The sequence below is a fragment of the Coenobita brevimanus genome, chromosome 30, assembly GCF_032717465.1.
Source record: "Coenobita brevimanus isolate Jiangsu-jjx chromosome 30, ASM3271746v2, whole genome shotgun sequence".
In the NCBI taxonomy this organism is placed as follows: domain Eukaryota; kingdom Metazoa; phylum Arthropoda; class Malacostraca; order Decapoda; family Coenobitidae; genus Coenobita; species Coenobita brevimanus.
This window is the reverse complement of record NC_136983.1, coordinates 26,066,052-26,079,350: the sequence shown is the minus strand read 5'-3', so window position 1 is coordinate 26,079,350 and position 13,299 is coordinate 26,066,052. Positions and strand designations below refer to the sequence as shown.

Genomic DNA, 13,299 nt, shown 5'->3' with positions numbered 1-13,299 from the left:
AATCGCTCCTCCACTTCCCTCTTATACTTATGCATATATATACATATATACAGTATATATATATATATATATATATATATATATATATATATATATATATATATATATATATATATAATTCATTCACCACCTAATCCTGTGTTACCCCATGAGGAGCGTAGGAACCCGGGGTCAGACAAGTTGCTCCTGACATTTAGGATGAGAGTGACCAGCCTCACAACCCCTGAGTAGCATTACGTGAGCAATAATCCCCAACCACCCCTTGGATATAAATCTTCACCGGCTCAATTCGATTTCAGTGCCATAATTACCCACTACATCACCAGGCGCAAAAATTTATTTATATGGTTACCACCCCGCGTAGTAAATGGATTCCTGGTGTACAGGAAACCATTTGGCTTGTCACTCAGTGTTGAGTCACCCACAAGCAGAGGGAAGAGGAAAGAATGAAGGAAAGAAAGACAGAAGAGGGAGTGGAAAGTCACCCATAGGCAGAAGGACGAGGAAAGAATGAAGGAAGGAGGACAGAAGAGCATTGAAAGAAAGATGGATGGAGGAGAGGAAAGGGCAGACACCTGAGAGCAGCACTACATTGAGTGAGTGGATGATGAGCACCTCCACCTACCACTATATATATATGTATATATATATATATATATATATATATATATATATATATATATATATATATATATGTTTTTTTATTTATTTATATGTAAGTTGAAAATTAAATAATGTGATTTAATGCTCTCTGTAAAAGAAAATACTCTAGTTTCAAAATTATTTAAATCAATAGCACAAGTTAAGGTTACAAATTATAATTTAAAATGTACCTTGTTTCAGTGTCCTACATGTGTTTCATTTATCTGGAAAGGAGGCTTGAGCTAAGTCTATCATACGTCTAATGTATTTGGTCCCCATTCAAAGCAACTGATACCACCCCCATGGCCTTTGCTAAGTAAGAGGCCATTTATAGACTCTGTGTTCAGTTTGTTTCTAATGTGTTTTTATCAGTTTTACTTGGGAGAAAATTCTCTCTACTGTGCTGAAGAGTGTAGGAGCACCAGCAAACTTAACATAGAATTTGACAAGTGGGGGAACAAAGATGTTCCATCAATACTCTTCATATTTCTTTTAACTGAACACCAAAATTCGGTGGGATTTTCAGAAGCACTCAGTTTTGTGGTCGGTGGGGGCGCCCATCATCCACCCACTTAGTGCACTGCTACTATTTTAGGGTAGCTCTACACTGAGTGGCAAGTCAAATGATAGCCTGTAAAACAGGAAAGCATTTACAATGTTGGGCGGTAACACTATAACCAACCAACACGTGCTCCCTACGTGACAACAAGTGGGTTGGCGGATGGTTAGTGTCCCTCCCCGGAAAACAACTAACTAAAAATACGAACAAGCAGCCTCGGACCAGGACGGACCAAAAGGTGACGACTAAAGACCGAACAAAGGACATGGTGCGGATAGCTACATGGAATGTAAGGGGTGCAAATGAAGAAGTGAAAAAAAGACAGATTGTGCATGTGCTTGACTGTGCGAAAGTAGATGTATGTGGATTAACTGATACTAAATGGTAATGTGAGAGTGTGAGAGAATGGGAGTATGGATGGGGTGTATGTGCGGGAGTAGGTGAGAATGAGAGGGCGAAAGGAGGAGTGTGTATTGTTGTGAGTAATAGATGTAAGAAGAATATACGAGAGTATGAATCAGTTGATTCAAGGATTGTGTGGGTAAGATTGAAAGTTGGACCACTAATGCGGGGGATTGTGTGCGTCTATGCGCCAAGGCAAGATCATGGAAGCAGAGTAAGAGAAGAGTTCTGGACAAATGTGGAAGCGTGCATGGAAAAGTTGAAAGCAATGAGAGAGTGTTTTTGATAGGTGATGTGAATGGAAAAGTAGGGAATGTGAAGGTGGATGGAGTAGTCGGTGAGTGGGGTGTGCCTACAGAGATAGATGAGAATGGCAGTGTTTTAGAGGACATTTGTGCTGGGAGGGGGTTGGTGATAGCCAATACCCTATTCAGGCTCAAAATGATCCATAGGTATACATGGTGAGTGATGAGAGAGGTAAATGGTGAACTGAATGAATGGAAGGCAATGATTGATTCTCTGTGTGTGGATGAAAGGATGAGAAGGTGTGTAATGGATGCAGGAGTATATAGAGGTTGGGGGAGTGGACTTTCGGACCACCACTTGGTGGTGGTCAGGATAAAAGTACAAATGAAATGGAGAAACAGAAGAAGGGAAGGACATGAAGAAGTAGTTCATATATATATATATATATATATATATATATATATATATATATATATATATATATATATATGCATTATATAAAAAATGTTACTTGAAGAGGCAAGTATTATCTATAAATTCGTAAATTCTGTTTTGTAGAAACAGTCTCCAATGCCAGCCTTATAATGTGTTGAAATGAGACACTATAGTACGGCTGCGTAGCTTTAGCATTTATCTACAATTAACTGCCCAGTTGCTCTAAAATTGTTTTTATATGAAAGAAAAATTGGGTACATTTTGAATACTTGTTAAATATATATGGACACTTTTTTTTTTTCTTTTTTTTTTGATAATGTTTTGGATACATTTCTATTTTTCGTACTGGGAACACTGAAGTAACATGGGATTTAAAAGGGGAATGTAACTGCTGTGTAACCAATATTGTTTTTAACGGGGAAGTCGAGGAGGACATTGGGAAAGCAGAGAGTACTTTTATACTTACAGAAGGGCGCTGAAGAGTCACATCGCCCTGACATCGATGAGAAAAGTAAAATGCACACTGGCAGAGGAAAAAAATGTATTTCCTGAAGGATTCACTGACTACTGTCGCCCTTTTCAAAAATATACCAGCGACGGCAATTATTAGTACACTGGTTACCAACACGTTTATATACTAGTTGGCTATACCACACATCACCAGCCCTACCTAACAGGACATTACTTGACGCCCTCACCACATTGTCCAAGTCCTGAGTGTGGGATTACTACTCTTGGCAAGGGGAATCCATTCATTAGTGAGTCAGTCGGCCTTCACTAAAGATGAATGTGTTTACACAATAGACTAACTAATGGGAAGATTGCTGTCAAGGGCCAGTATTTTTCAAAGTTCCTAAATCATCAGGAATACTCCTAAGCCCTCATGAATGCTCTTAAATTTGGGAGATATCCTAAGAGCTCTTTATGAAAGTTCGAAAACCTTGTGACTTTTCACACTTCGGGGTCTCAGTTAAGAGTGGTGGGCAGCTGTCATAAAAACTTAGTCTCTCACAAGCGCAATGGGAGGCAAGAAAGCCTACCAACAACTCCGAATCCGGCGCCCACCCCATTTTCACCCTCGCAGTCATTTTTGATATGTAGACTGGTTATACACACACACACACACACACACACACACACACACACACACACACACACACACACACACACACACACACACGTATAAACTGGACTGTTCAGCCATTATGTATGTAACACCTCAACAAATATATATCACCGTAAGTAGCAGCAGCAGTCATTGCAAGTCCACTGCTGAACAAAGGTCTCCCCCAAGCTTCTCTACGAATTCATTGACTGAGATATACTCTGCCATATTTTGCATCTCTCCACCTCCTTTCTGGCCTTTTTCTGCCATGTTTACAATCTCTTGGAGCCCAGTCACTCAGCCACTTGCTAAACCGGTTATCCCGTATTCTTGCAACATCACCTGCCACCTTCAAATCGTTTATTTAATAGCTTCCATAATATCTTTGACTTTTGTCTGCTCTTTCACCCATGTTGACATCCGTTAGATATATTTCATTTCATACACACTGGCAAGCTACATTTTGTGATCTCTCTATGTTTTCTGAAAGCTTTCCACCCAATTGTAAAACATTTTGTATCTCTCTATCATGGTCTCTCCTTTGACTTAGTATTTGCCCCGAGTAATAATGTACTCCTCGACGTCTTGAAGAATTTCTTCATTTATTTGAATGATGCTGTTTGGTGTATTTGGATTAAACATTAGTTTTACTCTTCATCTTAGCCTTAGTTTAACAATTTCTCTTTTTAGTTCATTTAACATTTCTTGCTATGTCTCTGCTGTTTCTAAGATTAGGACAATATATTCTACAAGACTTAAATGGTCTAGGTTTTGTCCATCTATGTTTACTCCATTCTTTTCCCAGTCTAGCTTTCTGAAAGTGCTTTCTTGGCATCCTATAAATATTTGTGAAATTGTATCTCCCTGACGTACGCCCTTCTCAATCTTATTGATTTTCATAGTTTTTATGTATTTCAACTGTAGCAGTTCCCTCCATATATATATATATATATATATATATATATATATATATATATATATAGATATAGATATATATATATATATATATATATATATATATATATATATATATATATATATATATATATATATATATATATATATATCCATCATCCAATCCAACGTTGCCCCATAAGGAGCGTAGGAGCCCGGAGCTAGGCAGTTGGTCCTGACATTTAAGATGAGAGTAACCAACCTCACTCATCCCTGAGTGGCATTACGTGAGCAATAAACCCCAACCACCCCTTGGATATTAACTTTCACCGGCTCAATCCGATTGGAGCACAATAATTACCCACTAAACCACCAGGCGCCAAAATTTGGTTATTTGGTTACCACCCAGCGTAGTAAATGGTTTGCTGGTGTACAGGAAACCATTTGGCTTGTCACTCAGTGTAGAGTCACCCGTAGGCAAAAGGAGGAGGAAAGAATGAAGGAATGAAAGACAGAAGAGGGAGTGTAAAGTCATCCGTAGGCAGATGGACGAGGAAAGAATGGGGGAAAGGAAAATAGAAGATTGAAGGAAAGAAGCATGGAGGAGAGGACAGGGCAGACACCCGACAGCAACACTACGTTGAGTGAGTGGATGGTGAGCGCCCCCACCTACCACTTATATATATATATATATATATATATATATATATATATATATATATATATATATATATATATATATATATATATATATATATATATTGCCAGACGCCTCAATCCCGTTTGGGGTGGCCACAAACAAATCGCCTCCAAGTCGCCCTATCCACCGCCATTTCACAGCCCTGCTCCCAACTCACACCCCCTTCTCTCATATACCTCTCCACCCCATCCCTCCATCTCATCCTCGGCCTCCCCCTCCCTCTTCCCCCCTCCATCTCACTCACATATACTCTCATCGTCAGTCTTTCACACTCCATCCTCTCCACATGGCCAAACCACCTCAGTGTGTTCCTCATAACTCTTCCTATCACATCCACATCAACACCACAACGCTCCTTTATATCCTCATTCATCAGCCTGTCTCTCCACGTGACTCCACAGGCCCCTCTTAAATAACTCATTTCCACTGCTCTCACTCTTGACTTGTGTCCTTCCAACAATGTCCAAGCTTCACTTCCGAACGTTAGAGTTGGTATCAGAATACTGTCATGTAGTAACTTTTCCACTTCCATGCTCACTTCCCTGTTTCTTATCACTACTTTCAATGAACCAGCAACCTTTCTTCCCTGCTGTACCCTTTCAAGCACTTCACCCTCCAAACCTCCATCCTTACTCATCACACTACCCAAGTACTTAAACGTACTCACATTTTCCAATTCGTCACCATCCAACCTTGGTGTACATTCACTGACTTCACCTCTCTCAAAGACCATCACTTTACTCTTCCTTACATTCACCTTTACATTCCGTTTCTTACACACTCTTGCAGCTCCCCTTCGTCTTCACTCAACAACACAGTACCATCTGCAAACAACAGTACAGGGAGTTTCCAAACACTATCCTCTCTCACCAGGGCCACTCCAACATCCACTACCCTACCTTGCACCTCTTGTATTACCCCATCCATGTACAGATTGAACAACCATGGCGACATAACACATCCCTGTTTCAAACCAACTTTGAAAGAGAAAAATTCACTTAGTTCACCATCCACACGCACTGCAGCCTTCGCACCATCGTACATACTCTTCACAGCATTCAACAACTTCCCATCTACTCCATATATTCTTAACACTTTCCACAATCCTTGTCTATCCACCCTGTCATATGCTTTCTCCAAATCCATGAAAGCCGCATACAATTTCTCTCCCTTCTCTAGAAACTTTTCCACTAAAGATCTAAGAATGAATATCTGATCTACACAACCTCTTCCCTTCCTAAAGCCTCCCTGTTCTTCTCCAACTAATTTCTCTGTTCTTTCTCTAACTCTGTCTATAAGTATCCTACCATACACTTTTCCTATTATACTAAGAAGACAAATGCCCCTATGATTACCATACACTTCTTTTTCCCCTTTTCCTTTGTACAAGGGAATAGTTATACCTGACTTCCAATCCTCCGGGACTCTACCTTCCTCCCAGACCAATCTGCACATCTTCCACATCCATTCTACTACTATCTCTCCCCCATCCTTCAGCATTTCACGACACACTCCATCAGTTCCTGGGTCTTTCCCCGATTTAATTTTCTTCATTGCTTCCACAACTTCTATCCTACTGATTTCTTCCTGTCTTCTCACCTCCCTCCTTCTCCCAGCCATTCCCCAGCCAGTTATACTCGCATTTCTTCCAACCTCTACGTTCAACAATTCCTTAAAGTGTTCTCTCCATCTGCTCACTTTTTCTCCCTTCTCCACTAGTAATCTACCATTTTTATCTTTCACTCCCCTGCTAACTTCACTTCCACCCTGTCTTACTCTTTTTCCCCTCTCTCCAGAACACTTTCTTACAGTCCCTCCACTTTACACTCAAATTCCTTCCAAATTCCTCATCCTCTCTCTTCTTACTCTTTCTTACTAATCTTTTCACCTCTCTCTTTCTTTCTACATATAACTCTCTCTTCCGCCTCTCAACTTCTTCCACGCCCCTGTTTCTCATCCATTCATTGTATGCTTTCTTCTTTTGTGCCACAGCCTGTTTCACCTCTTCAGTCCATCACGCTATTCCTTGCACCCCCCTCCGTCCTCTCTTCCTTCCACACACCACATCACATGCTGCACATATTTCTTCTGTAAATATCTTACACACACCTTCCACGTCTCCCATCTGCTCCAATTCATATTTGCCCAATCGTTCCTCCACTTCTCTCTTATACTCTGCCTTTTTCTCATCCTCTTGTAACCTTTCCACTCTCCTTGCAACTACATATACCCGGTATATATATATATATATATATATATGGTTCCAGCAGTTTTACGATGTTCTCATTTACTCCTTTGTCCCCAAGTGAATTTATAATTGCTATGAGCTGCACTCAGGCAAAAGCCTTCTCGTAATTAAGAAAAGAATAAGCACAGTGGTTTATTATATTCTGTAGTTTTTTTTTCGGTTAGCTAATTCATTGTGTGTAGATGATCAGTAGTCGAATAACAGTTTCAGAATCCTGCCTGTTCACGAGGTTGGTTTTCTTCCAAATTAATTGTTATTCTGTTCGTAATGACTTCAGTGAAGAAGTGGTAAATGTCTGATAATAAGATGATGGGTCGATATTTACTAAGGACTTTTGAGTTACCTTTTTTATAAAGTGAAATAGCTCATGCATTACACCATGTTTTGGGAATTGTCATGATTTTTATGCATTGAGTAAATATGTGGGCAAGTCTGTTTTGTACTTCTACCACTGCATCCAACAGTAAATCTGTTAATATTCCATCTTCTAAGGGAGCCTTCCCTCTCTCCATATTTTTAAGACAAATATTTACTTCGTCTGGTTTTACGTCAGCACTGATGTCAACTTAAAAGCTAGCTATTGGTACTACTGTCTCTGATGCATACGTTCCTTGTAAATATCTTCAACGCTTCACCTAGTTTTCCATGCATTTAATGACATCACCGTTTTTGTCTTTCAGTGATGTAGCTTGCTGCTTTCCTAGTGCCATTCAACTTCGGACCTGTTTCAGACTTTTTCCTTTTATCATAGTTTCTTTGATCAGATCCATGTTTCTCTTTCTTTTTCATCTCTTTGTCTTTTGTTGATACGCTTATTTAATTCCGCTCGTTCTGTTCCATCTTTCCTTGTTTTTACTTTCACTTCTTTATTTTTGTTCATTAGCTCGAGTGTCTTTTCTGAATACTTCTTGGCTTTGGCTGTATTAGGTTTTCCTACTGCCTCCGCTGATTCTTTTAGCACTTTTATTAGTCTGTCATTCAGCTCATCAATATCACATTCAGCATTACTTAGAGCCTGAAATCTGTTAATTATTTCCAACTGAAAGGCGGCTTTGTTGTCGTTTACTTCTGTTGGTAATATCTCTTAATTTTAAATCATCTTCTTTTTTGCACTTCTGAAATTGAATCTGGCTGTGCAACCCACCATTCTCTGGTCACTTCCTATGCTTAATTTGTTAATAACTGTGACATTTGTGATCATGTTATTCTTATCTATTGTAATAAAGTCAATTTTATTCTTTGTTTCTCCATTTGGGCTTCTCCAGTCCATTATCTCCCTTTTCCTCTAAGAAACAGCGTGTTCATTATTCACACACACACACACACACACACACACACACACACACACACACACACACACATATATATATATATATATATATATATATATATATATATATATATATATATATATATATATATATATATATATATATATATATATACAGGGAAAGATATATATATATATATGGAAGTGAAGCTTGGACGTTGTTGGAAGGACACAAGTCAAGAGTGAGAGCAATGGAAATGAGTTATTTAAGAGGAGCCTGTGGAGTCACATGGAGAGACAGGCTGACGAATGAGAATATAAAGGCGCGTTGTGGTGTTGATATGGATGTGATAGGAAGCGTTATGAGGAACACACTGACGTGGTTTGGCCATGTGGAGAGGATAGATGGTGAAAGACTGACGAAGAGAGTGTATGTGAGTGAGATGGAGGGGGGAAGAGGGAGGGGGAGGCCGAGGATGAGATGGAGGGATAGGGTGGAGAGGTATATGAGAGAGGGGTGTATGAGTTGGGTGCAGGGCAGTGAAATGGCGGGGGACAGGGCGACTTGGAGGCGATTTGTTTGTGGCCACCCCAAACGGGATTGAGGCGTCTGGCAATAGAAAATATATATATATATATATATATATATATATATATATATATATATATATATATATATATATATATATATATATATATATATATATATATATATATATATATATATATATATATATATATATATATATATATATATATATATATATTAGAGAGAGAGAGAGAGATGTAATTCAAATAATATTCATGATCTCTGCAATAAATGGTTAGGTTGTATGCAGTATTCAGACTGATTGTGATGGGAAATAATCACAGGTGACAAGTGGCATTTCCCACGCGCTACCTGTCACATGTAACAACACACCTTAATGTCCATCCAGGCACCTTAAGTGGCCTCGTGGCGCAATGGTAGCGCGTCTGACTCCAGATCAGAATGCTGGGTGTTCGAGTCTCTCCGGGGTCAAAAGTAATTATTTTAGGAACGAAAAATAACGATCAATCGATAGCAACATCTGTGGAATGAAAAAAGAAAAATACAGCAGTACCAAGGAACCAATCAGTGCAGAGGTGATATAAATCTGGAATGCCATGGAAGAAGCAAAACAGTCATTTACTACCACAGTAACACAAAGTACAAACAAGCGACAGAGTCAATGTTTACTCGGTAGTACTGTGACTGGTAGTAGTATCTTGGTTGTCCAAGTAAATTCCCGTAAGACACTTATGTCTTTTTATACTTTGTTCTCACTGTTTTTGGCAGTTTAAAAGACACGTTTGTAATTCGGAATTCTAGATCTAATAACCTTCATTTATTCCATCTCTCAGGGAGGTCTTAAGTTGAATGAAATTATCTGATAGCAATGAGAACGAAATATATAAAGAAGTCATCATACTGACATGGTTAATTGGACTTGCCAAGCCAGGACAGGTCTTTTATGCCGTAAGTTTGATTATTTGTGGCTATTATTTTGTTTATAGTTAACTCCTTTTACCCCATTTTCATTCTTGCCACACAAAACGAAACCTGTTAACTATATAGGACGCCTTTCGAAATGGAGAAGACAAATATACACCCAACTACTCCCTTCTACTTGAAAAGCATTTAGTAAGCTGAATAAAAACGTATTAAGCACACTAGAATTAACTCTAAAAAAGTTAACGAATCCGGGTGTTAAACTGAGAAACACAGCGAGGCATATATTGTATTTCTTCTCACTTTTGCGACAGCTAATGTAATTCTGATTACTGTTCTGTTTTTCGAGAGGGTGTTAGGGATGGAGTGTTTTTGTTGCTATTATTATTATTTTTCTATGCAAGGAAGGAGCCAAAGGCAAGGGGCCTGCAAACTGCTGCCTCAAAGAAAACACAAAACAAAAACAATACAACAGAGAGCCAAATTCAAGATTCATTTATTTAGAGATGCCTGGATATCCTGCGTTTGAGAGACTGGAGATCGTAGGCAGTAGGAAAAACAGACATAAGGAGACAATTCCAGAGCTGACCTGTTGCATACATGAAGGAGTGGGAGTAGCGGTTAGCTCTTGCATTAGAAAGCTGGACAGAAAGGGGATGAGAGTTTGTTGCTACACGGGTGCTATGTGCCCGCCGTTGTGGTGAAGGGATGGAAGCAAACTGTTCAGAGGAGCAGTGGTCTTTGAAGGAGCGATAGACAAGAGATAAAGATGCAACAGTGCGGCAAAGAGACAGAGGTTGAAGGGAGCCACGAAGAGGAGGAGAGTTAATGAGATGAAAAGCTTTTGACTCCACCGTGTTGAGATGAGCTGTATGTGATGAGCCTTCCGACACATGAGACTTGTACTTTATGTAGGGGCGAATAAAACCCATGTATAAAGTCAACAACTGTGCAGGGGTAAAGAAGGTATGGAGTAGGCTTAGCACAATCAATCTCTTGGAAGTAGATTTTACATGAGTGGTAATATGTTCTTTGCAAGATAAATCTTGCTGAAAGATGATGCAGTATTAGCTGGCTATTGTTAAAAGCTAATGGCTACTCCTGTGGGAGATTTTTTCGGGTTGATAAACATAAGAACTCAGTTTTGGTCGCATTAAAATGATCAAGTTTATTCTTACCCCAGTCAGAGAAATAAACCAAGTCAGACATTAGGTGTGCCCTAGCCTCATCCCTTCTTTGTTGAAGCAACTGCTGAGATGGACGCTGTGGGAAGTGAATGAATAGGCCAAGGGTGGAGTCATCACCGTAAGTGTGGATAGTGTTAGATGTACTGTTTAGAAGGTCATTGATGAATAAAAGGAAGAGAGTTAGAGATAGGACAGAGCTCTGAGGAACACCACAATTGATAGCTCTAGGAGAAGAACAGTGGCAGTCTACAACAGCAGCTATAGAACGACCAGAAGGGATGCTAGAGATGAAGGCACAGATAGAAGGATAGAAACGGTAAGTTGGTAGTTTGGAAATTAAAGATCTATGCCAGACTCGATCAAAACCCTTTGAGATGTCGAGTGCAATGGCAATGCTTTCGCCATAGTCCTGAAAGGAGGATGACCAGTAGTCTGAAGGTATGTGAGAAAATCGCCAGCGGAGCGTCCCTGGCGGAACCCATACTGACAGTCAGAAAGAATGTTGCAATATAAAGGAAGCTTTAAAAATTTTTGTTAAGAAGAGACTCGAAATCTTTTGAAATACATGATATTAAACAATTGGACGATAGTTAGGCGGCTGGGAACAGTCACCCATCTTTGGGACAGGCTGAATGAGAACAAACTTCCAGCAAGAAGGAAAGAAGCACATTGATAGACAAAGGCTAAAGAGTTTAACTAGGCAGGATGTAAGCACAGAAGCACAGTTCTTGAGGAGGGATCTCATCAGGCCCATATGCCTTGTTAGTGCTGAGGTCAGTGATGGTAGAAAATACATCAATTGAAGAAATTTTAATGTCAGCCGTGAGGAAGTCACATGGGGGGAAGAGATGGAGTGACAGCACCGAAATCGTCTAAGGTGGAATTGGAGGAGAAAGTCTGAGAGAAGAGTTCTGCTTTATCAGTAGAAGAAATAGTTACGATGGCATCAGAGTGGAAAAGAGGAGGGAAAGATGATGAGGTAAAGTTGTTAGAAAGGTTTCTGGCAAAGTGCCAGAAGGAGTAGGAAGAGTTCGAGTTGCAGAGTTCAGAGCATGTGGTACAGATGAAATTATTTTTAGCAGAGCAAAGAACAGACTTAGCTTTATTCTGGGCAGAGAGATAAGAAAGATGAGATTCACGGGTGGGTTGGCTCCGGTACCTTTTGTAGGCCTTCTTCTTGTGTGAACAGCATCAGACCAAGCGTGATTAAACCAACCTTTTTTTTACATTAATCAAAGGATATGAGAAAGGAATGTATGCCCAAGAGAATAATCTCCGTAATGCGCAAGGCACACTCAGATGGCCCTCGGCAATGGAAGCACTAATCATTCCAGGGAAAACCAAAGAACTACTGCCTGAAGACTTCCCAGTCAGTAGCTTCAAATTGCCACAACTGATGTTTCTTTGTAGGTCCATAAGCCATACTGGAGTGATAGGACAGGTTAATGTGATAAGGTTGTGATCGAAGAAGCCCAATGGAGAGAACAGCTTAACTGTTTAAGCAGAGGAATTAGTTGTAATGAAGAGGTCAAGCATGTTGGATCTCTCTCCAAGGCGGTCAGGGATACGGGAAGGGTGGTGTACAAGATGCTCCAAGTCATTGATGAGATGTGAAGACGGGTATGTTATCTGGTGTTAAGGTAGGGTGAAAAGAGGAAGAGAATGGGGGATGAGCTGGAGGTGGAGAAAAATTGAAGACAGTGGATAGAGAGTTGGAGTGAGGGGATGGAGAGCTCGATGGAACGGGCGGGACAGTTGTAAAGGAGAGGATGTTGGCGGATGGGTCGGGGTGAAATGGAAGGATAAAAGTGAGGAGGGGAGGGGCAGGTGCAGAGTAGGGTTGAGAGGATAGACTGTTATTGGATTGGCCAGAGGTATTTTTGGGTATGGTTGACAGGAAGGGTTAGTTGGCTGCGTGTCTTTAACCCCTTCAAAACAATGACGTCATTTTAATATTCTGTTTTTTTATAGATAGACGATTTCGCGAGACCTCTCATGCTGATGAGTTTATTTAAGTCGTTATCAAAATATTTTCATTTCGACAGTCAATCCAGAGTTTATTAATATTACCTATAGACCTCACAAGAATGATGTCCTCGGGCTAATGACCCAAGAGGCTAAAGGCTCTAGAACATGGGTA

At 39.9% G+C, this 13,299-nt stretch overlaps 1 non-coding gene across 1 annotated transcript; it reads left to right on the top strand.

Annotated features, from left to right (window-relative positions):
- The first annotated feature begins 9,450 nt into the window (after nucleotides 1–9,450).
- TRNAW-CCA (transfer RNA tryptophan (anticodon CCA)) lies at nucleotides 9,451–9,522 on the top strand. The gene has a single exon. It is a non-coding gene; the product is annotated as a tRNA-Trp (tRNA).
- The last annotated feature ends 3,777 nt before the right edge of the window (nucleotides 9,523–13,299 follow it).